Here is a 24,514-nt window from a genome sequence, read left to right on the forward strand (position 1 = left end):
AAATTCTTGAATCTTGATTGTCATCCATCCTAGTTTTGAATTATCAATAAATTTGATAAGCATACGATTTAAGCCTTTATCCAAATTGGTGATTAAAAATTATATAGTGGAAGTAGAGTAAAGATGGTAATGCTTAAAGGAAGAAATTGCCTAGTTCTACACTATCCCATCTAGACAAAAATTTATAAAACATATTGGTCAAAATTCCCATGGGCAAGCCAAGAAAAGAAAACCCCGAGTTCTTTTTTCAGACCAGGAAGACAGAGAGGTGTGTGGACACTGGGGACGGGGTGTAGACTGAAGTACGTGCCCCCAACTCCCTCCCACCCCCACCCCCAACCCAAAGTATTCCAAAGCAGTCCTAATCTAAACTCTGGAAATTCCTGACTGATGTTTGGGTCTATTGGCTTGCACTTGAGTTTCAGTAGATTAAGTCAGTATTAGCCTGCTAGGAGATGCCACAGGTTCAGAAGTGACTGAACTGTCAGCTCCCTTGGGCAAGTTAAAACGCCGAGCTGAAGCTGCTCTGCTAGAGCTCCTGTGATGGGAACCTCGTAGGCACATTTACACAGCTCAGTACCTATGTTTGCAACTGTTCCTCTGTCCTGGATTTGTAATTTACAACTGCGGAGTGAGCAACAGGGCTGCTGGACTGCAACTGTTCCTGCACCCACCCCAGATCCCTGGACTCTGTCCTACTGTCTTGTCTCAGTCCTCTTTCAGTCCTTTGGTGCTGGGTTTTTTGAGAGAAAGAAAATAAAATAGATAAGCCACTAGCTAATTTGTTTTTTTTAAGAGATAAAATTATCAATATAAAAAATGAAAAAGTTGAATTCACAACTAATGAAGAAATATAAGCAATTATTAGGAACTATTGCATCCAACTATATGTCAACAAAGCTGACAATTTAAATTAAATGGATGAATATTTACCAAAATATAAATTGCTCAGATTAACAGAACAATAAATAGAATACTTAAATAATCTGATGCAAAAAAATTATCCTTTGATTAGGTACAGCTGCCAATCACCATGCAGAAATAGTTATCTGAAGATTTTATTTACACTTGGAACACAGGCTCATCTGTATGAAAAGTCAGAGAGTCCAGAGAATCAGCTTCAGCAATCTTATTTGGAATGTGAATATATAAGCAGTATAGAAAAATGGAATTTTACAGAAAGTAGGAAGGGAAGATAAGCATATACATATCTGATAAGAGAAAGGACAAAATATGAACATCACCAACTGGCCAAAGCAGAAGCTGTGACTTTCTCAGTTCTAAATTTGCAGGTGTTCTGACTTTTGAGTTTCCAAGGAACAATCTCTGGAAACTCAAAATAGAGAGTGTGTCCTCTTCTTAACATAGTGATGATACCTGAGTTTCTTTCCCATCACTATCTTTCTCTTATCACAGTGGCAGCAAGAGGCCTAAACCAGAAATTCTCTTGCCACAAACCCTATTTTAGACAAACAAATTGAGGAAGCCATAAATAAAATAAATGAACTTCCAAAGGAAAAAACCCAAGGACCAGATGATTTTCAAACAAATTCTACCAAAACTTTAAGGAACTATTAATCCCAATATTACATTAACTGCTTGAGAAAAAAAATAAGCAAAAGGGCAGTTAGTTGGCACAACAGGTAGAGAGCACTGGCACTGGAGTCAGGAAGACCTGAATTCAAATCCAGTCTCAGACACTTAGCTGTGTGGCCCTGGGCAAGTCACTTAAACCTCACTGCCTCACTCACCCAGAAGAGGGCAAAGATCAAATTCCTCCTATAACACAAATATAGTCTTGATGCTTGATAAACCAGGGAGAATCAAAACAAATGAATACTGATCAATTTGCCTAATGAGTACTGAAAAAAAAAATTCTAAATAAAATGCTAGCACAAAGACTACAGCAATATGTCACAAAGACAGTAAACTATGATCTGGCTGGAATTATACCAGGAATACAGAAGGCTAGTTCAATATTAGAAAAACTATAAATCTAATTTACCATACAATAACAAAAATAAAAATCATACAATTACTTCAATAGAGGCATTTAAAAATACTAAAAAGCACAGGAATAAATGTAGTTTTTCTTAAAATGCTAAGTGTTAAATTGTCATGCCTGACTCTTCATGACCCAATTTGGGGTCTTCTTGGCAAAAATACTGGAGTGGTTTGCCATTTCCTTCTCCACTTCATTTTACAGATGAGAAACTGAAACAAACTATGTTAAGTGACTTGCCCAGGGTCACAGAGCAATAAGTGTTGGAGGCCACATTTGAACTCAGAAAGATGAGTCTTCCTGGCTTCAAGCCCAGTAGTACTCTATCCACTGTGCTGTCTAGCTGCCCTATAGTCCATGCCTGGACTATTGCAATAGCCTGCTGGTATATATGCTCTAGTGAACAACAACAATAACAAAAAAGGGAAAATTACAAACAGTGGAGGGCTGTTCACAAAAAAGGTACTTCAGTGTACCATTGGTGTTTACACACATACATATATATATACACATATATATACATACACAACTGTGTGTGTATGTATAATATATGTATACATATAGTTGGTAATAGTTTGTAATTCTTTTAAGAATTACATATTCAGAGGTGGCTAGGCAATGCTGAGAATAGAGCACCAGCCCTGAAGTCAGGAGGACCTGAGTTCAAATCTGGCCTCAGACACTTAACATTTACTAGCCGTATGATCTTGGGCAAGTCACTTATCCCCAATTGCCCCTCCAAAAAAAAGAATTACATATTCATATTAATATAATACATACTCAATGTTATGTTCATATCCATTTACTACTTTTCTATTGGGGAATAGCTTTTAGCAGACATATATAAATGTGTGTATATGTCTGTGAGTATGTAGACATATGTATACCAATCTGTTCTGTGTATATGTACTGACATAATCATATTCTGTATGTGTATATATGTGTGTACATATGTATGTATACTGAAAGCTATTCCCCAACAGAAAAGTCAAAGGATATTGTTCTTAAAAGAATTGCATACTACTAACCGTATGAAAGAATATTCCAAGTCTCTAATAATGAGAGAAGTATAAATCAAAACACTGAAGTTTCATCTTGACAAAGATGATAAAGAGAAAATAAGCCTACTAGTGTATTAACAATGAAGCTGTTAACTGGCACAAGCATTTTCAAATTTGGAATTATATAAAGTGACTAAAATGCCTATAACCTCTGAGAGCCCATAACTCAGAAGGTGTGCCTAGTATTATACCTAGCATACCTGAAGTACCCACATATACCAAAATATTTATAGGAGCTTTTTGTGTGACAGCAAATAATTGGGGGAAAAAAATAGATACCCATCCATTGGGAAACAACTAAACAAATTGTGGTACATGACTGTAATGAATATTACTGTGCTGTAAAAAACAAAAAATGCAATGAATACAGAGAATAATGGTCTGGTGACATATTGACAATGAGTACATGTCAATGAATGTCATGACAATGAATACAGAGAATAATGGTCTCATCAGTTGCTAAATATTGAATATTCCATCTTCTTACCATTTCTTGAATCTGTTCCAGTTCACACCCTAATGAATCTCTCTGCTGCATTATTACAATATAATTAGTCTCTCTGCCAAAATGATCTCCTTAAAGCATAGATCTGACTGTCACTTCCCCATTTAAAAAGCTTTCAGTGGCTCTTTTTTGCCTCTAGGATAAAATACAGATTCTCCTATTTGTTTTTAAAGGTGGTAACAATCTCTTTCCAGTTCAATTTCATATTATTCCTTGCTAGCACACTGGCTTGCTTGTTAGTTGAATAGTGTGATAACCCACTCTGTGTATATGTACTGACACAATCATATTCTCATGTACATAATGTATATATGTGTATCTATGTATGTATGCTGAAAGTTATTCCTGAAAAGAAAAGTAGTTAGGATATTCCTGACTCTGGGTATTCCTCTCTCCCCACCCCCCTCGTGCATTTCTTCCCATCTGCCCCCAGTAGTCTGGACTTCCATTCACATCTGCTCAAGTGCCACTTCTTACAAGAGACCTTTCCAGAACTTCCCAGTTGTTAGCCCTTTCGTGCCCCCAAATTCTATAACTAATAGAAGGTGCTTAATAAACGTTTATTGGCTGACTGATTTTGTATATATTGTGTATTTACTTTCCTTTGTATAGTTTCCTTCCCTCCCTTTTGTTTTCAGCATTCTGTTCCAGTGCTTAGCATAGTACTTGACATAGGAATTACTTAATGTTTGTTGAAATGAACAATATGAAATGTCTTCAAAGAGATTAAAAACAGAACATACTCTTAAATGGCAGACTGAAAAACATGTTTTTTCCAAAGGCAATAAAGGATCCATGAAAGGCTGCTCTTTATCTCCCTATATAAATGTTTCTTTTAATGTTACTAATTTTTTCTTTGATTCCTCCAGCTTGCCCCGACACAGGTATTGGCATTCTCAATCAACTGTCCTCTCTTTTCTTTCTTTGGAGAGATTCACCACAGTGGATTCAAGTTTTTCTATTATCCTGGTTACATTTCTTCTTTACAAGCCAAAAGTTCTGCTTTTATGATTCTTATTTCTCTGATGAACTATTTGGGACTACCCTTCTGTGGGTCCATGCTTCCTTGGGAATCCAACAGGATCTTCTGCTTCCTCAGATGTTGTTTCATTTTCCTTTGTCTTGCCAGACCTAGCAGTAGAATTATTTGCATAATTCTAAATTATAAAAAAAAATATGAAGTGTGTGAAGTGAAGCCTAAGGGTTACTTTAATTTATACTTCTCTTACCATTAGTGATCTGGAGAATTCTTTTCATATGGTTCTTAATAGTTTACAATTCTTAATTTGAGAAATGTGTGTTCATAGCCTTTGACCCCTTTTCTACTGCAGGTTTTTTTGGTCATATGTTTCTGTTGGTTATCTATGTATTCTGAATACCAAACACTTAAGAGACATTAGATAAAAAGTTTCCTTTCCCTATTCAACCACTTACCTTCTCATCATAGATGTATTTTTGTTTACATAACCTTTTAATTTAAGTAGTTAAAAATAACTACTTTTTGTAACTATCTCTATCCCTTATTTTTTTTTTTTGGAGGGGGAAAGGCAGAGCAATTAGGGCTAAGTGACTTGCCCAAGGTCACACAACTATTAAGTGTTACTGTGTCTGAGGTCAAATTTGAACTAAGGTCCTCTTGACTCCAGGGCAAGTGCTCTATTCATTGCACCACCTAACTGCCCCTCTATCCCTTGTTTATATAATTAGGAGCGGGGGAATCTGTGGCCTTAAAGCCACATGTGGCCCTCTACATTCTCAGGTGCAGTCCTTTTACTGAATCCAAACCTCACAGAACATATCCCCTTAATGAAAGGATAAACTTGGCCTGTCAAAAGTCTGCACCCAACTTGCATGCTTTGTAGGCTCTCAAATAATTTCTTCTTATTAAAAAATGCAAAGCATCTATCAAGTTTATAAGGCTGACATATACAACCTCAGAAATATTTTAATAATCCAGAATATTAACATCAAAAAAGGTAAAAGCTGAAGACCAGGACTAAGATGATGATAACACTGATAAAATTAACAACTGACAATTACAATAGTACCTTAGACTCTTCACATCATTATCTTCAGTTGCACTCTGGTGTTATGAGGCTATCCACTGGGGAGAAAAAACATACTTTAAAGGGAAGATCAAGGGGAACTTCCCTTTTCCTATGACTCCTTTAGAAAGGCCTTTTTAGTCTTTTTTTTATTCTGTTCCTTTCTAAATGCTGGGGGTAATGAGGGAATATTTGATATGGGGAGTTTCAATGGCTGGAAAAATCAGCCACCAGAATCCTGAAGTTATGAACCAGGCCAGGTTTTGTAGCCAGCTCAGAGCTGATGCCACAAGGAGCAAGGAGTGATTAATAATATAGAATGAGATCACTGGAAGTAACATTTGAGACCTCAGCCTAGAAGAATACATCTGGAAGTGATGCTTTTGGATGTAAATTTGGTGGAATCAATGCTATATAGGAAGTGAGATAAATTCTAAGTCTAATCTTTCCCCCTCCTCCTCACCTCTGAAGGCCAATGAGGTATAGGAGGAGATTACACCCTGAGATAATAAGGAGAAATATTTATATGTTTGTCCGAGGCATAATTTTAAAGTATTTCTTTGTAAAAGACAAATTGATAAAGATATCTGTCTATATATTCATAAAACTTTGAGGTCTGAGAAATACTTCACAAAAATCTCATTTGATTTTTATCTGTAGAGTACTTATTACAAATATTGTCTCAGTTTTACGGGTAAGAAAATTGAGGCTCAGAGTAGTTAAGTGATTTTGTCCATGATTACACAATTTGTATCAAGAGCAAGATTACAACTCAGGTTTTGGGTCCAGCACTCTTTCTACTATGGATGATGCTTGCCAATTTCACGGAAGATGTCTAGCAAAAGTACAAATGAATTCTCTGAATACAAGGTTTCTATTTACAAATTGACTTTGTAGTTTAAGCCACATTTTACAAAATTTTCCTTAGAGAGAACCATAGCAATGTAAAAGAGACTGGACTAATAACCCACAATTGAGAACAAAATAAATGAAAACTATATACTGCCAATGACTTGTAGTTTGGTGGGCAGCCTGTGAAGTCAGTAAAACAATATATCCACAGACATCAACATTGCAGAGGGACAGCAGATGGACCCAATATTGAATAGTGAGAAATGATCAGGCTACATCAAATTTGAGGAATCATATAGAACTTAAAATGATCCCCAATAATTTGGTGCCAAAAAATTCCATGTATTTAATGCCCCTATTTTCCTAGTGAAGATATAGCTATGAATAATGGAACAAGATAATTTCAGAAAGAACAACTGAAAGATTAATAGCAGGTACAAAATAGACTGTAGCAGCAAAGTATAGTGGAAAGAATACTGGATTTGTGGTCAAAAAGACTTGAACTCTAAAACCAAATGAACTTTAATAAAGGACATTATTTGGATAATAGCTAGAAAAAGATAGGGTAAATAAAAGAGAAAAACAACAGGTGGAAAGTCAGAAATGCAATACACTTCTATTTCAAAGGGTTCAATTCTGTTGGATAAATCCTTCACTGAAGATCTGTGGATAAGCATGAAGAAGAGTTGAAAAGGATGGGATAATATTGGAGGGGTTTTGATGCCTATCAGTAGAAAGATTCCCCCATTCTGATGAAATCAGATATTTAGAAATATAAGGATATATGAGGAGTTACACATAGACATTTGTAAGATTCCAGATGTATAAAATAAGAGAAGAATAAATTAATCTTCAAAAAAGTCCCATAACTACATAAAAAATAGGGGCTATGCTGCCAGTGACAAAATATTTGTCCTAAATATTTAAGGATCTTAAGGCACTTGCATTAAAATGACTAATAAAGTACATACACATTACTCTTAAAATTTGCTAAAGCTAGTCATACAAATTCACAATACGGTAATTTCACATAAGCCCTAAAATTTTATATGTAGTAAAAAAAAGTTTACATTTGAAAAAGGCTTTGACAGGCTTTATAGCTTTCAAAGTACTAGCTACATTAAATTATTTAATCCTCACAATAACCCAAATGAAAGAGAAGGTAGGTTTTATATCTACTTTCTACATTCATTTCTACAGATGAGGGAACTCTGGTTTTAAATACTAAGTGACTTTCTCCAAGATCACACAGATAGTAGAGTCATTCCCCAAGTCTTCTGCCTCTAAATTCAGTACTGTTTTTCCTAGCTTTCCTCCTCCTAAAATGATATACCCTAGAAATTCTGTCTCAAAGAATCTAGTTATAATCTAATATGGTTGAATTTGAAACCTGCCTATGAAAGAGTCCCTCCTAGTTCCAATATTAAACATTATATTGTTATTTACATTTCTGTGGCAACCATTTTCCCAAATTAGAATAAAGTATATCAAAAAGCAAACAAATATGCAAAATGTTATATTTGCATTTTTTTCTTCAAAATTTATGCTACAGCTTCATACTTTATTAATCACCACACCAGAATGAAGTCAACAAGGAGAGAGATACAAGGGAACAGACCCAACAACATAAGATAAATATTCATTTCTGAAACTGCAGCAGAAAAAAAATAATCATTTGAAATCAAAACAGCAAAAATGGTTATACCACGAACAATGGTTATACCATACTATGGTCCATGGGAAAAACACCACCCAAACAAATTTGTCCTTTAAATTTTAACACAAAATCAAATCAATATGAAATAATTAATATTTAATTAAATTTTTGAATTGAAATTTCGAAAGATAATTAATCTTTATTAAAAAAAAGTATATACGGGGTAGCCAGGTAGCACAGCAAGTAAGAGCACAGGCTAGAGTCGGGATGACCTGGGGATCCAATCCGGGCTCAGATACTTATTACTCACCCAGAAACACCTGGCCGTGTAACCTTGAACAAGTTACTTAACCCCGATTGCTTTAAAAAAAAAAGTATATACCCAAAGCTAAGCTGGAAGACTACAAACCTAACTGGTTTATTTTAAATTCTGGTTTTCCTGACCCCAAGTCCAATGCTCTACCCACTAAGCCAACTATTTTTTTTTGTTTGTTTAGCTTTTTGGAGGAGGGCATGGCAATTGAGGTTAAGTGATTTAACCCCAATGTCACACAGCTAGTTGTGTTAAGTATCTGACTCTGGATTTGAACTCGAGTCCTCCAGGGCTGGTGCTCTATTCACTGAGCCTCCTAGCAGCTCCCCAACTACTTCTTTCACTTGGTTTTTGAATACTTAGAATTGGGGTGGCTAGGTGGCACAGTGAATAGAGCACGGCCCTGGAGTCAAGAGGACCTGAGTTCAAATTTGACCTCAGATACCTAACACTTACTAGCCCTGTCACCTTGCGCATGTCACCTAACCCCAATTGTCCTACCTTCCCACTCCAAAAAGCAAATAATTGTTTTTTTAAAAAGAACGAGGTGTCTTAGAAATCACACTTGTTTCAACACTGAGGAAATGACAATCAGTTTGGAAGGGCAATTGAGGGTCATCCAATCCACATTGGTCAATATTATTATGCATATTGTTCATATCAGCAATATAATTATTGCATATAACATAATTCTGTATGACAATATTAAATGTGTATAAAAATAATATTAAATGTGTATAATAATGCAATAACTATATATAAACTACCACAATATTAAAGGAAAGGAATTGTCAACTATAATACTTGGATGCACCATTCCACAGAGTATTGGGGTAGAATATTTCTTTGCTACGCGGAATCTAACAGCTCATCCCAAAGTGTAAAATCTGGGAGCTGAGAACAGCGCCATCTAGATGGTAAAGATGAGCACCTTTAAGCACCTTGATCTCAGGGGAAAAAAAAAACAGGAGGAACTGATTCAAAGGACTTGGGAGAGGCAATTCTTAAATCACAATTATCCAATCATCGGATCATCATTTGCATTATAACGGAAATCTCGGGGATTTATAAATGTGGAGCTATTGAACACATATAAACATATGTATATATATATATATACCTCCCCACCAAAAATGGCTTTAATATAAATGGATTTGGGGGGCGAAGGAGGGAATGCTGAATGCTTCATCAAGACGTCTCCTTCGAGGTATGCATCTCTTTTTAAAATGTGGGTGGAGAGAGAAATGAGAAATCTCTTCCAAATTTCAATCCAGGGCTCTCCACCAATTAAGTTCTTCCAGGGCCTTACAAAAGAGCCCATTTAAACCAATACGTAAGGGAGGGTAGAAAATAATGTGGCCTGGATTAGCTGAAAAACGATCCTCCAGATCCCAGCACAACGAATTGACATATAGCCTCATCATCCAAAATCAGTTTCTCTGTCCCTCCTCCAAAACCCTCCTGCAAAGAAAGCAGCTGTGGAAGATGGAGCTCTAGAACAGAATGTCATTGCCACACCCTCACCACGACACCCTGTTTTTTCCTAACCTCTCAAATGAGTATGGATTTTTTAGGGTTCTGGAAAGCCCCAAGACAAGACAAGAATACAGGGGCGCCACACAAAGGCACACACTGGTCCAACCCAAGATCCGTCAGCCAGGCCAAGAAACCAGCCCCTGGCAGCTTTTTTTTTTTTAAAGCTGCTTCCCATTGCAACCCTAAGCAGTGCGACGCGGCGCTGGTGTGTACATAGAGCAAACCAGGGAAATCCAGGAGTTACTCTGCTGAAATCCAGCCGGGTTTTGACTCCGATCTCCAACTGTTCCCCTTCAACTCAGAGAATGTAACAAAGAACAGTCGGCATGGCGGATGGATTGGGGACCGTGTGTTGAGTGCAAGTCTACCCTGTGGGGCTAGAGAGAAGGAGGGGAAGGAGGGAGGATTCCCTCCTCTCCCTCTAATGGTGGGCCCCTGGGAACACTCGGGTGTTCACTGGGGGTGCCGGTGAACGGGGCAAGGATTGGGGTGAGCGGAGCTGGAGGTATCAGCGCGTGCAGGGGGTGGTCGGGGGGGGGGGGGGGGGTTACCTGCCTTTGGAATGTGCAGACCGGGATCGGATCCGGACTCCAGGTTGCGATCCGCTCCGGAAACTACGCAGCACCGGAAACCGAGAGGGCGGAAAAGGCATCTTGGGAGTTGTAGTATACTATGATTGGCTCGCCCGTACCAGTTGTCCTGCTCTCAGACACCCGGATCCAGTCTCTTCCCAAGTTCGTCTCAGAACGGGGTTATTGGAGTTATGTAGCTTGTGGCAGGGTGGGAGAGGTGAGTTTAGGCTCTTAACTTTAGAGGGATAAGAAAATCAAGAAGGGCTCATGCTTCCGGGGCCCACAGCGGTTTCTTCAGGTTTCTTGTGGTAGGTGTGTCCTGCAAATTACTCCTCTCACCTGGTCAGGTTGAGAGGTCACCTGGTCTCTCCCCCGCTCCCCCCTTTTCTCTCTCTCCCTCCCTCCCTCTCTCTTTCTCTCTCCCCCTCTCTCTCCCTCTCTCTCTCCCTCCCTCCCTCTCTTTCCCTCCCTCTCCCCTTCTTTTTCTCTCTTTCCCTCTCCCCCCTCCCTCTCCCCCTCTCTCCCTCCCTCTCTCTCCTCTCTCTTCCCCCCTTTTCTTTCCCCCCCTCTCTCCCTCTCCCCTTGCCCCCGTCCCTCTCTCCCCTTCTCTCCATCTCCCTCTCCCTTTCCCTCTTCCCCCTCCCTCCCTTTCTCTTTCCTCCTCTTTGCCCCTTTCTCTCCCCCTCTTCTCCCTCCCCCTCCCTTCTTCATTCAGGACCGGTACGCACACAGGGGTCCCCCTTCTCTCTTCGCGAGCTGGGGCTGTAGGGTTGGTAGGAGGGCCCCAAGTAGCGCCCTGTCTAGACGGTTCAGAGTTGGGGGCCCCCAAGTGGATGGCAGTTTCCTGGCAGCCTGACACTGGGCCTTCCTGTGGTTCCATGAAGTAAAATAAGACAAATTCCCCTTCACTGTTAAATTAATGTAGTACTCTGGTTCTAGTGTTAGAAGGAAAGATTGTCGACTCGACTGTAGCGATAAGGTAAACTTGACTTCCCCTTCTCTGATTTTAGGGGGTTTGGTCAACCTTTAATGTAATTAAATTTTTGATTTACAATTTCTTAAATGGCCATATCTTTTGACAGTTTCTGTAGGGGGTAGTATCAGTAACCTTAGAGGTGAGCATTCATTGTTTAAAAAAATAACAATCAGGCCATGAACTTAATTTGTTGTGCTTAAGTTCTTCCAAAACACAGGGTGTCCCAAAAGGCTGGGTGCACTGCTGCATTTTACTAAAATCATTTTACTAAATAACAAGTTTTTTCCCTAAATTTTGAATGGCAGGGGGAAAAAATAGACAAAGCAGAACAAAGTAAACAGGAAGTGAAAACATTGTTCTATAAAATAAAGTACCAAATCCTGAACTCTCACAGATTATTATTAAAAACTAGTCTTTAAGATCCTATACATTAGGGTATTTTAGAGTAAAATGCCTTCTTGTAAGTGAAGATATAAGTGAAAGATGTTTTAAAGTGACAAGATAATGAATTCCAGAGAACTGAAGACATTCTCGTAGACTTTTTAAAAAAGGAGTTTTGACATTTTTCTTTAGTCTACAAGCATTTATTAAGCTCCTACTATGTGCTAAGCACTATGCTATTCCCTGGGAATAAAGGGAGAAAAAAAACAATTCTTCTTTTCAAGAAGCTCACAGTCTAATGAAGGGAGACAACAAGAAAACATCTATACCAACTAAATAGATAGATGATTAGATAGATAGATAGATAGATAGATAGATAGATAGATAGATAGATAGATATGGAATAAGTGAAAGACAGTCACAGAGATTGGGCCCTATCAGAAAGAATCAGGAAAGGCCTTTCCCAGTTTAGTTGCTACTTGTTGGAAGTAAGGAGGAATAATATTCCAGGCATAGAGGACAGCTAGTGAAAATGCAAGGAGTTGGGAGATGGGAGTGTCTCCCATGAAAAATACTTGGAGACCAGTGGCAAGTCAAGTCAACAGGCATATATTTATTAAGTGCTAGGCACCCAGCTAAGCACTGGATGGCAGAACACATGAAGGAGAGTAATGTATAAGAATCTTGGAAAAAGGAGAAAGGGATCCATTTCTAAAGGGCTTTAAAAACCAAAGAGAGGAGTTTACATTCGATCTTGAAGGTAATAGAGAGCTAGTGGAGTTTACTGACTAAGCAGAGGGCATGGTCAGACCTATGCCTTAGGATGATTGCTTTGATAGCTGAATGTAGCTAAAAGAGATCTGAAGCTAGGAGGCCAACCAAAAGGCTATTGCATCCAGGTATGAGGTGATAAGGGCCAGCAGGAGACTAGAAGCAGTATCAGATGAGAGAAGGGGGCACAAGGGAGAGATGTTACAAAAGATAAAAGCAACAGACCAGGGGCAGCTAGGTGGTAGCAGTGAATAGAGCACCGGCCCTGGAGTCAGGAGGACCTGAGTTCAAATGTGACCTCAGACACAAAGTAGCCATGTGACCTTGGGCAAGTCACTTAACTCCAGTTGCCCTCCAAAAAGCGAAAAATAAAAATAAATCAACAGACTTGGGCAACAAATTGGATATGGAAGATGATGAGAAAGACCAAGGAGCTGTGGATGATGCCTAGGTTGGAAACTTTGTTTTCTGGGAGGATGGTAGTGCCAAGGACAGTTATAGGGAAGTCAGAAAGAGCATGAGAGTCTGAAGGGAAAGATAATCCCTTTTGGACAGACTGAGTTTTAAGGAGTCCACAGGATATCCATGTCCAGCTGCCCACTAGACGGCTAGACATACAAGACTAGAGATCAGGAGAGAGGGTCGGGCTGGAAGGTAAGGAGACGGAGGAGTCCAGAATAGAGCAGTGTTATGCAGACCTAGACTGTCAGAGGGAAGAGGGTGATTAACAGCGTCAGAAACTGCAGAGACCAAGAAGGATGACTGGAGAAAAGGCCATTCGATTTAGCAGTGAAGACATCCCTGAGAATTTTGGGGACATCAGTTTTGGCTGAATGATAAGAGTAGAAGCCATTGATTGTAGACAGTTTTCTCAATGAGTTTAGCCACAAAAAGGAGGAGAAATACAGGATGATAGCTAGTAGGATCAAGTGAGTTTTGAGGGGATCAGAGAGATAGGGCTTTTTTGTAGACACTAAGGAAGTGACCAGAGACTGAAGATTAGAGAGTAGGAATGATATCCTCTTAAGCCATAATTTTTACATTGGCAAATGTTATCAGTATTATTGAATTTATTATGAAAATTTGTAGAATATATAAGAAGATTCATTTAAGAGAATATGGGGTATTTCCATCCACTCCATTACATATTTTTTAAAAATTGATAGCTTTCATTTAAGTCAAATTTTCTCCCAAATCCCTTCCCTTCCCCCTCCCACCCTGAGAGTTATACCATATAACAAATTTTATTTTTAAAGAAAAGAGAAAAATCAGCAGAAGTCTAAAAAATATGTGTAATATGCCACATCTCAGATCTCCCACCTGTTCAAAGAAGTGAGATGGGAGTATCTTCTCATATCTCTTCTTTGGGGCTGAGCTTTGGTTTGTTTTGTTTTTGAGACTGAGTATCAGAACTTCTGGACCAAGGACTAGCCATTTCCTCTGAACCTCACACCCTCTTAAACCTCTCCAAAATTGGTATTATATGCAAGAACTAAAGCAATCAGTTTTCTCCACTGTCTCAGACATCAAAAACCCAAAACAGGTTAAAAACTCAGTGAACTGACATAATACCCAACTCTTAATCACTCAGCACCACTTTCTACACATCCACAATGATACAGCTTCAGGGTTTGTGATAGGAACACCTCCACCCACTCACCCACCCAGTGCTTCACAGATCTAAGGGAGAAATCCCCTTAGGTTAAGACTGCAGCAACAAGCATGTTATCACTGTGCAGCAATAGCCCTCTGTGTCACAACAATGCTTGGTGCTGCAACAGCACTCAGCCAGAGAACTGAGGAGAGGGAACTGGAGTAGGACAGGTTTGTGTGGCCAAGGGGCACTCCACTGTACAAAAATGAACTATAGCATTATCTAGCTGGGTCCAGCTTTCCCCCCAGTTGTTACTTAGGGCAGAGAGCAAAGCTAGTGAACCAGCAATTGCCTGGCATGGGAGGGAATTGAGACAGCTTTGAGATCTTGTCCCCAAAGAAACAGCCATCCAAAGGAAAGGAAACAGAAATTAATAGAGGAAAATAAGGAAAAAAGGTTGAAATTATCAAGGATCTCAAGAGGAATAAAACTCAAAAGACTAGCAGAATTTATGACCTGAATAAGCAAAAATAACTGGTAGAACAGCAAAAATTGAATCCATGGTTCTGGTCCATCAAAGAAGCAAAAGAAAATAACTGAATGGGAATATTAATACATAAAAGAAAAGGACAATCTAGAGGAAGAGATGCATAAAGCAATAACATTAAAAGAAAGCATGATTTCTCTACAAGTAAACATGGATGTCAAAAGACAGCATGTTTTAGACAACTTAGGGCTCCCAAAACATGACAAGTCAAAAAACTTGAACACATAATGCAAGAAAATTGCCTGAAACTTCTGACCACAGAAAAAAAAGCGCCAATTGAAAGAATCAATAGATTGCCTCCAGAAAAACAGACAACCCTAAAACAATCTATACTGCCAACTCTGAGACATATAGTGGTTAAATGTAATTTAACAGACAGTTTCACTGATATCAAATTCTGTAATGGAAAAAGACCTTTAAAGCAAAAAGAAAAGGACATTCAAACAACATGAGATTATTCTGAACCCACCAGAAATTCCAGAAGGGAATGGAATGTGTGCAGAGGAGCTCAAGATGCAATCCAAAACGACTTGCCTTGCAAATCTGAGCCTAATCATTAATGAAAAATGATGAAGGACAGCTAGGTGGAGAAGTGAGTAGAGCACTGGCCCTGGAGTCAGGAAGACTTAAGTTCAAATCCAGCTTTACTAGCTGTGTGAACTTGGGCAAGTCACTTAATCCCAATTGCCCTGCCTTCCCCCCTCCAAAAAAAGCACCAAAAAAAATTATGAATATTCAATAAAAGAGGTGATCAGAACATTTTTAGAAAGAAATCAGACCCAAAGAAATTATACAATAAATATAAGAAGAGTAAAGCAATAAAACAGCAAAATAGATTAATAACAAGAGATTTTAAGAGTTGTTTTTAATAAATGCACAAAAAATGACATGGATAAAAGCAGAAGTCAAATAGAAATAATGGTGGTGACCACATTTCAGAGATCCAAGGGAGACATTTGCTTAGGCCAAGAAGTATGATATCACTGTGCAGCAATAGGCCCTCTGTGGAGCAACATCCCTCTATGCCTCTAGGCTGGAAATGCAGATGCTACCCACTGACTTAATGCAACTACTAATGAACACAAAAGTTTTGACCTGTTATGTTTCTGACCTGTGCTGGTTCACTCCGGATTGTAGCCTGTTTACATTTCCCTCCTTCTTCATAGTAGACGTGACCAAAACAGTATTATTTTCTTTTCAAGACAGTATTATTTTCCTATTTTCTTTTCAAGTTTTCTTAACCAGTATCCTACATAAGGAAATTATTCATTAAATGCTACAATAGCAGTATTAGCTTTTTGTGTAGTTGTGAAAAATATAAACCCTAATTTCTAAAAATATTTAACATTTGCTAGTATGCTCAAAATAAACTTAGAAAAGGTTTAGCATAATATATACCTAGTTAAGTAACTGCAAAACATTAAGTAATATGGATAATATCAAAAGAAAATATTCTTGTGCATTTTGGGGTTTCATTTTGCATTCTCAATATAGGTCTATTTTTATTTCCAAAATATATATGTCAACCTTTTTTTTTTTCCCTATCTACCATCAGGGCCTATTTTAATATATCAGTCTGAAAAAACAACTGTTAAACCCTCTAAACAAAATGTCAAATAGCCAGAGATTTCCCTTTATAATAAGGTTCAGAGATCTAGCAAATAGCACTTTTCAAAGTACACAGTTGTATGTCTATGTTCATATCTTTTAATGTTGCTTAATAAATAATCAATTAGTTGAGATGCATGTCACATAAGATAACACAGAGCTTTATAAAGAGGGATCCACTGAGAAGACATTCAATTTACTCTTGCTTCTGTGAATGGAAAGCAAATTCTTCTTAAAAGTTCTTGTTATCTTTATTGATTTTCTGTGAATCTCATCAGGCTGCTGCAGGAAATAAGTTCATTATGTGACTGGCTTATTCCAAAATCTTTCTGATGATTCCATGGATGGAAGACTTTTGTTCCCTTTCTTAAAATTCCATCTGAAACAGCAAAAAGTATTTTTATTTATGTGGCCAATGAGACAGACCTAAAATATGAATCACTTTTTTAATGGAAGCTGAAAAACAAAATAAAATAGCTTTAAAGAAAAGATTAGTATGTCTGAATTTGCTATTTACTCTTTCTTTTACCTAAATTTGCTATTTATCCATGTGTTCTGGGATATGCCAGTCCTCTTTTAGATTAAGTACAATATTGGAACAAAATGAGATACTTGCAACTCATTTAACAATTAGCAACGGGAAATTTAATTAGCCATGGCCAGCGAAGGATATTCAACAAGTATATGCATTGAGATGATTCTGCATAGCAAAGCTCCTTTGCCTCTGGGTCGACCAGCCAAATATAAGCTAATCCTGGCTATTTTTTTTTTACTCAAAAGACTAAGAAGTTATGTCAACGGTCTAGGCCTTTAGCATTCTAAGCTAATAAGTCTCAAGAATTGTTTTAATACCTATTAAAGAAATGCTTGCCTACCTTTCATGGGAACAGAGTTAGGAGATTGCTCTGACCATACTACACAATCTCTTCTGGTCTTTGACATGCAAAAAGGAAAAAAATCTATAATGAAAAAGAATATAAAAAGGGAACAATAATCTTAAGATATCATTGTCAGGGGCAGCCAGGTAGCACAGCGAGTAAGAGCACCGGCTCCAGTGTTGAGATAGACCTGGAGATCGAATCCGGGGCTCAGACACTTAGCACCCACCCAGAAACACCTGGCCGTGTAACCTTGAGCAAGTTACTTAAACCCAATTGCTTAGGGGTGGCTAGGTGGCTCAGCGAGTAAGAGCACCGGCTCCAGTGTTGGGACGACCTGGAGATCGAATCCTGGGCTCAGACACTCAGTACCACATCCAGAAATAATTGGCCGTGTAGCCTTGAGCAAGTTACTTAACCCTGATTGCTTAAAAAAAGAAAAGATATCATTGTCAGTATTTCTTTTTTAATTTTGCATCTGTAAAGTAAATATCAGTGTATATATGATTGTGTGTGTTTGTGTATTCTGCCTTTAGAGTATTTCCAGCTGTAGTACTAATAGTAGTGGCAAGTATACCCTACCTTAATAGATTTAAATGTGCCCATTTAGCTTTGCTAATCTGTACTCTCTACTCCATTAAATAGAATAAAGAAGGTAAAGTTGACTATATGAACACAATTGCAAATCACTTTTCATACAAATAAAGTCATATCTAACTAATTGGAAAAACATCAGTTGCTCCACCCATGGCTGGGTCGTGCTAATAATATAATAAAAATGACAATTTTAACTAAATTAAATAACATGATTTGTGCTATACCAATCAATCTACCAAAAAATTATTTTATAGAGCTAGAAAAAATAGTACCAAAATTCATCTGGAAGAACAAAAGGTCCAGAATATCAAGGGAATTAATTAAAAGAAATGCTAGGGAATGTGGCCTAGCTATACCAGATTTTAATCTGTATTATAAAGCAGCAGTCATCAAAACTACTTTGTACTGGCTGAGGAACAGAGCAGTGGATCAATGGAATACATTGGGTACACAAGACTCGGCAGTCAATGACTATAATAATCTACTGTTTGATAAACCCAAAGACCCCAGTTGGGGATAAGAACTCACTATTTGACAAAAACTGCTGGGAAAACTGGAATACAGTATGGCAAAACTAAGCATAGAGCAATATCTAACACTGTATACCAAAATCAAGTTGAAATGGGTTCATGATTTAGATATAAAGGCTGATACTGTAAGCAATTTGAGAGAGCAAGGAATAGTTTACCTGTCAGATTTATGGAGAAGGGAAGATTTTATGGCCAAACAAGAGTTAGAGAGCATTATAAAATGCAAAATGGATATTAAATTGAAAAGTGTCTGTACAAATTAAGCCAATGTAACCAAGATTAAGACGGAAGTGGAAAATTGGGAAGGAATTTTTACAACCATACTGTGTCTGTGATAAAGGCCTCATTTCCAAAATATACAGAGAATTGAGTCAAATCTATAAGAATACAAGTCATTCCCCAATTGATAAATGGTTAAAGGATATGAACAGGCAGTTTTCAGAGGATGAAGTTAAAGATATCTATGAGCATGTGAAAAAATGCTCTAAATCACTATTGACTAGAGAAATGCAAATCAAAACAACTTTGAGGTACCACATCTCACTGGCCAGATTGGCTAAGATGACAAAACAGAAAAATGATAAATGCTGGAGAGGATGTAGAAAAATTGGAACACTAATGCATTGTTGGTGGAGTGGTGAACTGCTCTAATCATTCTGGAGAGCAATCTGGAACTATGCCCAAAGGGCTATAAATAAGCGCATACCCTTTATCCCAGCAATACCACTTCTAGGGTTGTATCCCAAAGAGATCATAGAAGTGGGAGGAAGACCCATATGTACAAAAATATTTACAGCAGCTCTTTTTGTGATGGCTAAGAATTAGAAATCAAGGGGATGCCCATCAATTGGGGAATGGCTGAACAAGTTGTGGTATATGAATGTAATGGAATACTATTGTGTTGTAAGAAATGAGGAGCAGACAGACTTTATAATAAACTGGAGAAGCATATATAAATTGATGTTGAGTAACAAAAGGAGAATCAGGAGAAATTTGTACACAATTATAAACTCCTCTCAGCAATGTAAAGTTATAAGACAACTCCAGAAGACTCATGATGGAAAGAGATCCACTTCCAGAGAAAGAACTACAGAGTCTGAATGCAGATTGAAGCAAACTACTTGCTCCCTTTCTTTTTCTTGTTTTGTTTTGTTTCCTCTTTCCCATTGTTCATCCCTTTGGTTATAATCCTTCTTTACAGATTGACTAATGTTTGATGTGAAGGTATTTGTAAATCCTATATTTGACTGCATGCCACCATGGGGGGTGGGGGGACCAGGCGGAGAAGGAAGGGAGGACAGGAAGGGGGCGAAAATTTGAAATTCAAGGGATTGTGGAACCGAATATAGTAAACTAAGAGCAAATAAATTAATTTATTAAAAAAAAAGAAATGAGGAGGAGATGGACTTCATAATAACCTGGAGAGATATATAAACTAATGTTGAGAAAAGCAGAACCAGGAGAAATTTGCACACAATTACAGATACAATGTATGTGTGACAATTAACTTTGATAGACTGGTCTCCTCTCAGCAGTGTAAGGTTTGGAAAGAGATATCCACATCTAGAGAAAGAACTATGGATTCTGAATGCAGATTGAAGCACACTATTTGCTCTTTTTTGTTTTGTTTTGTTTCCTCTTTCCCATTGTTCATTCCATTGGTTACAATCCTTCTTTACAACCTGACTGATATTTAATGTGAAGGTATTTGTAGATCCTATATTTGATGGCATGCCGCCATGAGGGTGGGGGGACGGGAGGTGAGGGAAGGGGAGAAAATTTGAAACTCAAGGGATTGTGGGACTGAATGTTGTAAACAAAAAGTAAATAAGCAAATTAATTTTTAAAAAAAAAGGTGAAGTTGCATTATTTGCTTGGAACAGTGTAGACTTAAAAATAAATTGAAGACTCCTTAAACAGTGTGTCCAGTTTCTTAGAGAAACTTCAAATATAAAAAGTTTTTTTTAATATAAACTTTTAATTTATCAGAATACTTGTATGTATAGCTATGCAAATTTTGATTTTACATATGAAATATAGATACTAAAAATATGTAGCAGGAAAAGGAATTTTAATTACTATGTTTCCTAAAGATGCAATAATGACTAATAATATAAACAATGAAGAAAAGCTTATAAATTCATAAATCAATACTATTTTTTACTTAATACTATTATTGTAACTGAAATTCAGTTATGAAATGGACCGTAACTGAAGTATTTGCTAATTTTCTGTCTTGCCTGTCAACAAACATTTATCAAGTGCTAACTAAGTAACAGGCTTGGGAATTCACATACAAGCAAAAAAAAAAAAAAAAGATAGTCCTTGTCCTAAAACAGCTTATATGCTAATAAGAAAAATAACATTTAAAAAAGAGCTAAAAGGGGGAAGGGAAAAGAAGGTTCTCAGTGAGGGAGCAAAATAAAAAAGTCCAAAGGAGTTCAGCCTGATGAAAAATGAAGAGATGGCTGACCTGGGGAGCTCTCCTTAAGGGGTGGTTCTAGAAGTCCTGTACCCTCCAATCAGAGGGAGGGGCCTCCAGGGCAGAGGGTGCTTCCAGGGTGAGAAGTGATGCTACAGACATCAGTTAAGGTCTGACACACAAATAATTAACCAGGTGTAATGGTAAAAAAATTCAAGATCTTCCCTGACCCTTACTGGACTTCACTTGTAGCCCAACAAGAGAAGCTTGCTTAGGGGAGGCTTATTTTTCAGGAAGGCCCATACCTTTTGTTACTTTGTAATTAGGGCAGTGATTCATGAAGGTTGTGATGTCCTCTTACCCTGAAGAAGGTTATATAAACTCTAAAGTGAGGTTTTGCTTTGGGGCTCACTTATGGGAAGAGTTGTGTGATTTGGCCAGATGATACTCTAGGTAGCTGTTGAACTCCTGACTTTGAAAACCCAGATGTTGGTGCTTCTCTTTCTGGTAACTAACTATGTACAGATGCAATAGTCAGACAGCAAGAAACCCTGTTTGTTGGTCTGTTGAATTGTGTTATTTTCTCTGCCTGTATTTTTTGGCTGATTTTAATTTCTGTTTGTATTTTTTTTTGAGGGGGGAAGGCAAGTCAATTAGGGGTTAAGCGACTTGCCCAACACCTTGTGTCCTTGTGCTCCTTGTGTCGAGTGTGTGATGGTGGATTTGAACTAAGGTCCTCCTGACTCCAGGGCTGGTGCTCCATTCACTGTACCACCTAGTCTTCCCATATTTGTATTTTCTGAAGTTCAGGGTGCTGACTTTTCCCCTGAAGTTAAGTGAATGATATATATGTTTAATTAAAGTAAGACTGTTAACCCCTTTTGCTTTCCTTTAGAAAAGCAGATCAAAGAATCTGTGCTAGCAGCTATCATGTGCTAGCTAGGATGCTTGCTGTTATACCAGATTTTATCTTTTGTCATTGACTATTGATGATAATACTGAGGAGCACATATGTCTCCATATTAGAAAGTAAAATTATGCTTTTTAGATTCCTTATGATTGTTTGCTCATGTTTACATTTTTTTTCTCTTGGCTCCTGTGTTTGTGCTTAGAAGCTTCTATATCTATGATCTTTTCATTAAGAATACTTGGAAGTCCTCTATTTCATTAAAATGCCCCCTGCTTGTAAGTTAAAAAAAATTTGTTTATTGTAAACATGCCCTTTGCCTACTAAAATATCATTCCTATTCATTATAACGTTTAGTTGTTTTTCAGTCCCATCCAACTCTTTGTGATTACATTTGGAGTTTTCTTGGCACAGATACTAGCTAGAGTGGTTAGCCATTTCCTTCTCCAGCTCATTTTACAGATAAAGAAAATGAGGTAAACAGGATTAAGTGACTAGCCTGGGGACACACAGCTAGTAAGTGTCTGAGGCCGAATTTGAACTCAGGAAAGAAGAATCTTCCTAACTCCAGGCCTGACACTGCCATCTAACTATCCAGTCATCATAATAGTAGCTGTCAAATTGTATATAATCCTAACTGTGGATCCTTAGTACTTAAATTACTTCTTTCTGATTTTTTGCATTTTTTTTTAAACCAAGCAACACTTGATTTTGGCTATAATGTTCCTGGGATTTTTTATTTTGAAGATTCTTTCTGGAGGTGACCAATGACTTTTATTATTATTTCCACTTTGCACTATGATTCTAAGAGATCTGAGCAATTTTCTTTTATGATTTCTTAAAAGTATGATGACTAGTCCCTTTTATTTTATCATGGATTTCAAGTAATCCAATGATTTTAAAGATATCTCTCTAATTTCATTTTCTAAGTAAGCTATTTTTTATATGAAGTAATTCTCTTATTTTTTGGACTTCTGGATCACATTGACCAGCAAGATGGAAGACCAGGCATTTTTTCTGATCCTTATAACCTCTCAAAAACAGAAATTCTATCAATTACATAAAACTACTTTATTTTCTTCATGGTCTAGGATGTCCCAAACCCCAAAGAAAGTTTAAAGGTTTTTCTTTTTTAATCTATGAACTACTACCTATCTTGAATTCACTCAGCATCCCCTCCCACACCAAACACCATTCTACTATCAGCAAGGTTACACTAGTAGACCCAAGGACCCAAGAACTTGACCCTAGTCCTCAGTTCTCCCTCCTTTGTTTCTGTGCTATGGAGAGTGGAACTCCAGGCTGTGTGACTTTGATGGGGACACTAGTTAGCATTTCAGCAATATTCCCCATAGCAAAAGATCTGTGCAGAAGAATCTTGTGGTTTGTCTTTCATTCTTGAAGAGGACCATGACATCAGGAAAATGGTGCCATGATTTGCAAATGAATTGGAGCCTCACTTCCTCCTCCAGTTGCCATCTGGGTCCAGTGACCAGAAATCAGGATGACTGCAGATGGCCCAGGATGGATTGAGGGAAAGGGGAAAAGCACATGTCTAGGCTTGAAATAGAGCATAACTCCATGCCCCAATGAGCCTTGGAGACTTCAAATGACAGAAATTACTCCCAGCTACAAACATACTTTAAATTGCAAAGGAGTTGCAACTGGAGTACCATGCTCACATGGAGGTCAAAAGAAACAATATAAGGACACTCTCAAGATCTTTCTGAAAAACTTTGGAATTGATTGTGAGACATGGGAAACACTGGCACAGGACTGCCCAGCATGGAATGCCAACATCAAAGAAGGGACTGTGCTCTATGAGCAAAGCAGACTTACAGTAGCTCAAAAGAAACATGAGATGTCCAAAGTTTGAGACATCACTCCAAATGTTGATATAGACTATTTGTGCCTGACCTGTGGTACAGCCTTCCAAGTTCATATTGGTCTGATCAGTCATAGTTCAGACACTCTGTACCTTAACCCCAACATAATTAAGTAATTTTGGTCCTCTGAGTATAAGCATGAAGGACAACAACCAACCAAGTACTGGAGAGCCCAAGGAGGGGGGCTGGTTATTATAGAAGGTTATTTATAAGATTAGAGTAGAAGGATGAGCAAAGGAGATTCTCCAGAGGCCAGACAGCAGGTAAAGAAGGTTGGGACATCCTCTGGTTTGACTACAGTGTTTTGCATAACAACTGAAGTTCTTAAAGAAGGCTTGGGAATCTCTGAAGGGAAGAGTTATGTATTTACAAAATAATCTGAGATTGGAGCTGGTCAGCCTCAGGCAGTTCATGGGTCTGGAAAAGGGGACCATGTCAGCTTCCATCAGCTTCTATCTACTTTATTGCATTTGATATCACCAGCAGAGGGGAATCAGAAAAAGCAAAAGGGTTAGAAAAACAAATTATCAAAAATCTCAGAAGAAAGAAAAAGCTCTAAGTCCCTGATCATAAGCAGATAAATCAAAAGGGAAAATATTAACAGCAGAAGAAAATATGGCTTGCAGTTCTACTAAAAGAGTTCAAGCATCTGTGAATAAATATTGCAAAACAAAGAAAATTGAACCAACATTTCATGAGACAGTCTGCTGTGGAATTTGAAAACTTGGAACCATGATAAAGTTTTTTTGAGTATTTTAAAAGAGAAATGAGAAGGGGCGGCCAGGTGGTTCAGCGAGTAAGAGCACTGCCTCCAGTTTCAGGATGACCCAGGGATCAAATCCTGGCTTAGATACTCAGCACCACACCCAGAAAT

The 24,514-nt window shown here is 37.9% G+C and overlaps 2 protein-coding genes across 13 annotated transcripts in view; both read right to left on the reverse strand.

The window, feature by feature from the left end:
- PRDM15 (PR/SET domain 15) overlaps window positions 1-10,626 on the reverse strand; it is a 207,776-nt gene extending 197,150 nt beyond the window's left edge. For all 7 annotated transcript variants that reach the window (XM_069074875.1, XM_069074874.1, XM_069074876.1 and 4 more), the window contains exon 1: window positions 10,527-10,626. The gene's annotated coding sequence lies outside the window, so the exon portion shown is untranslated. The remainder of the gene's footprint in view (window positions 1-10,526) is intronic.
- Window positions 10,627-15,644: 5,018 nt separating this feature from the next.
- The window catches only part of C2CD2 (C2 calcium dependent domain containing 2), a 149,248-nt gene continuing 140,378 nt past the window's right edge, over window positions 15,645-24,514 (reverse strand). For 5 of the 6 annotated variants that reach the window (XM_069074892.1, XM_069074888.1, XM_069074885.1 and 2 more), the window contains one exon: window positions 15,645-16,799. The gene's annotated coding sequence lies outside the window, so the exon portion shown is untranslated. Of the gene's footprint in view, window positions 16,800-17,295; window positions 17,354-24,514 lie in introns of all 6 variants that reach the window. The other variant, XR_011165815.1, reaches the window with a different exon arrangement.

This window comes from Petaurus breviceps, unplaced genomic scaffold, assembly GCF_028583685.1.
Source record: "Petaurus breviceps papuanus isolate PSGF00001 unplaced genomic scaffold, PetGlider_PUasm1.0 90897, whole genome shotgun sequence".
Classification (NCBI taxonomy): Eukaryota; Metazoa; Chordata; class Mammalia; order Diprotodontia; family Petauridae; genus Petaurus; species Petaurus breviceps.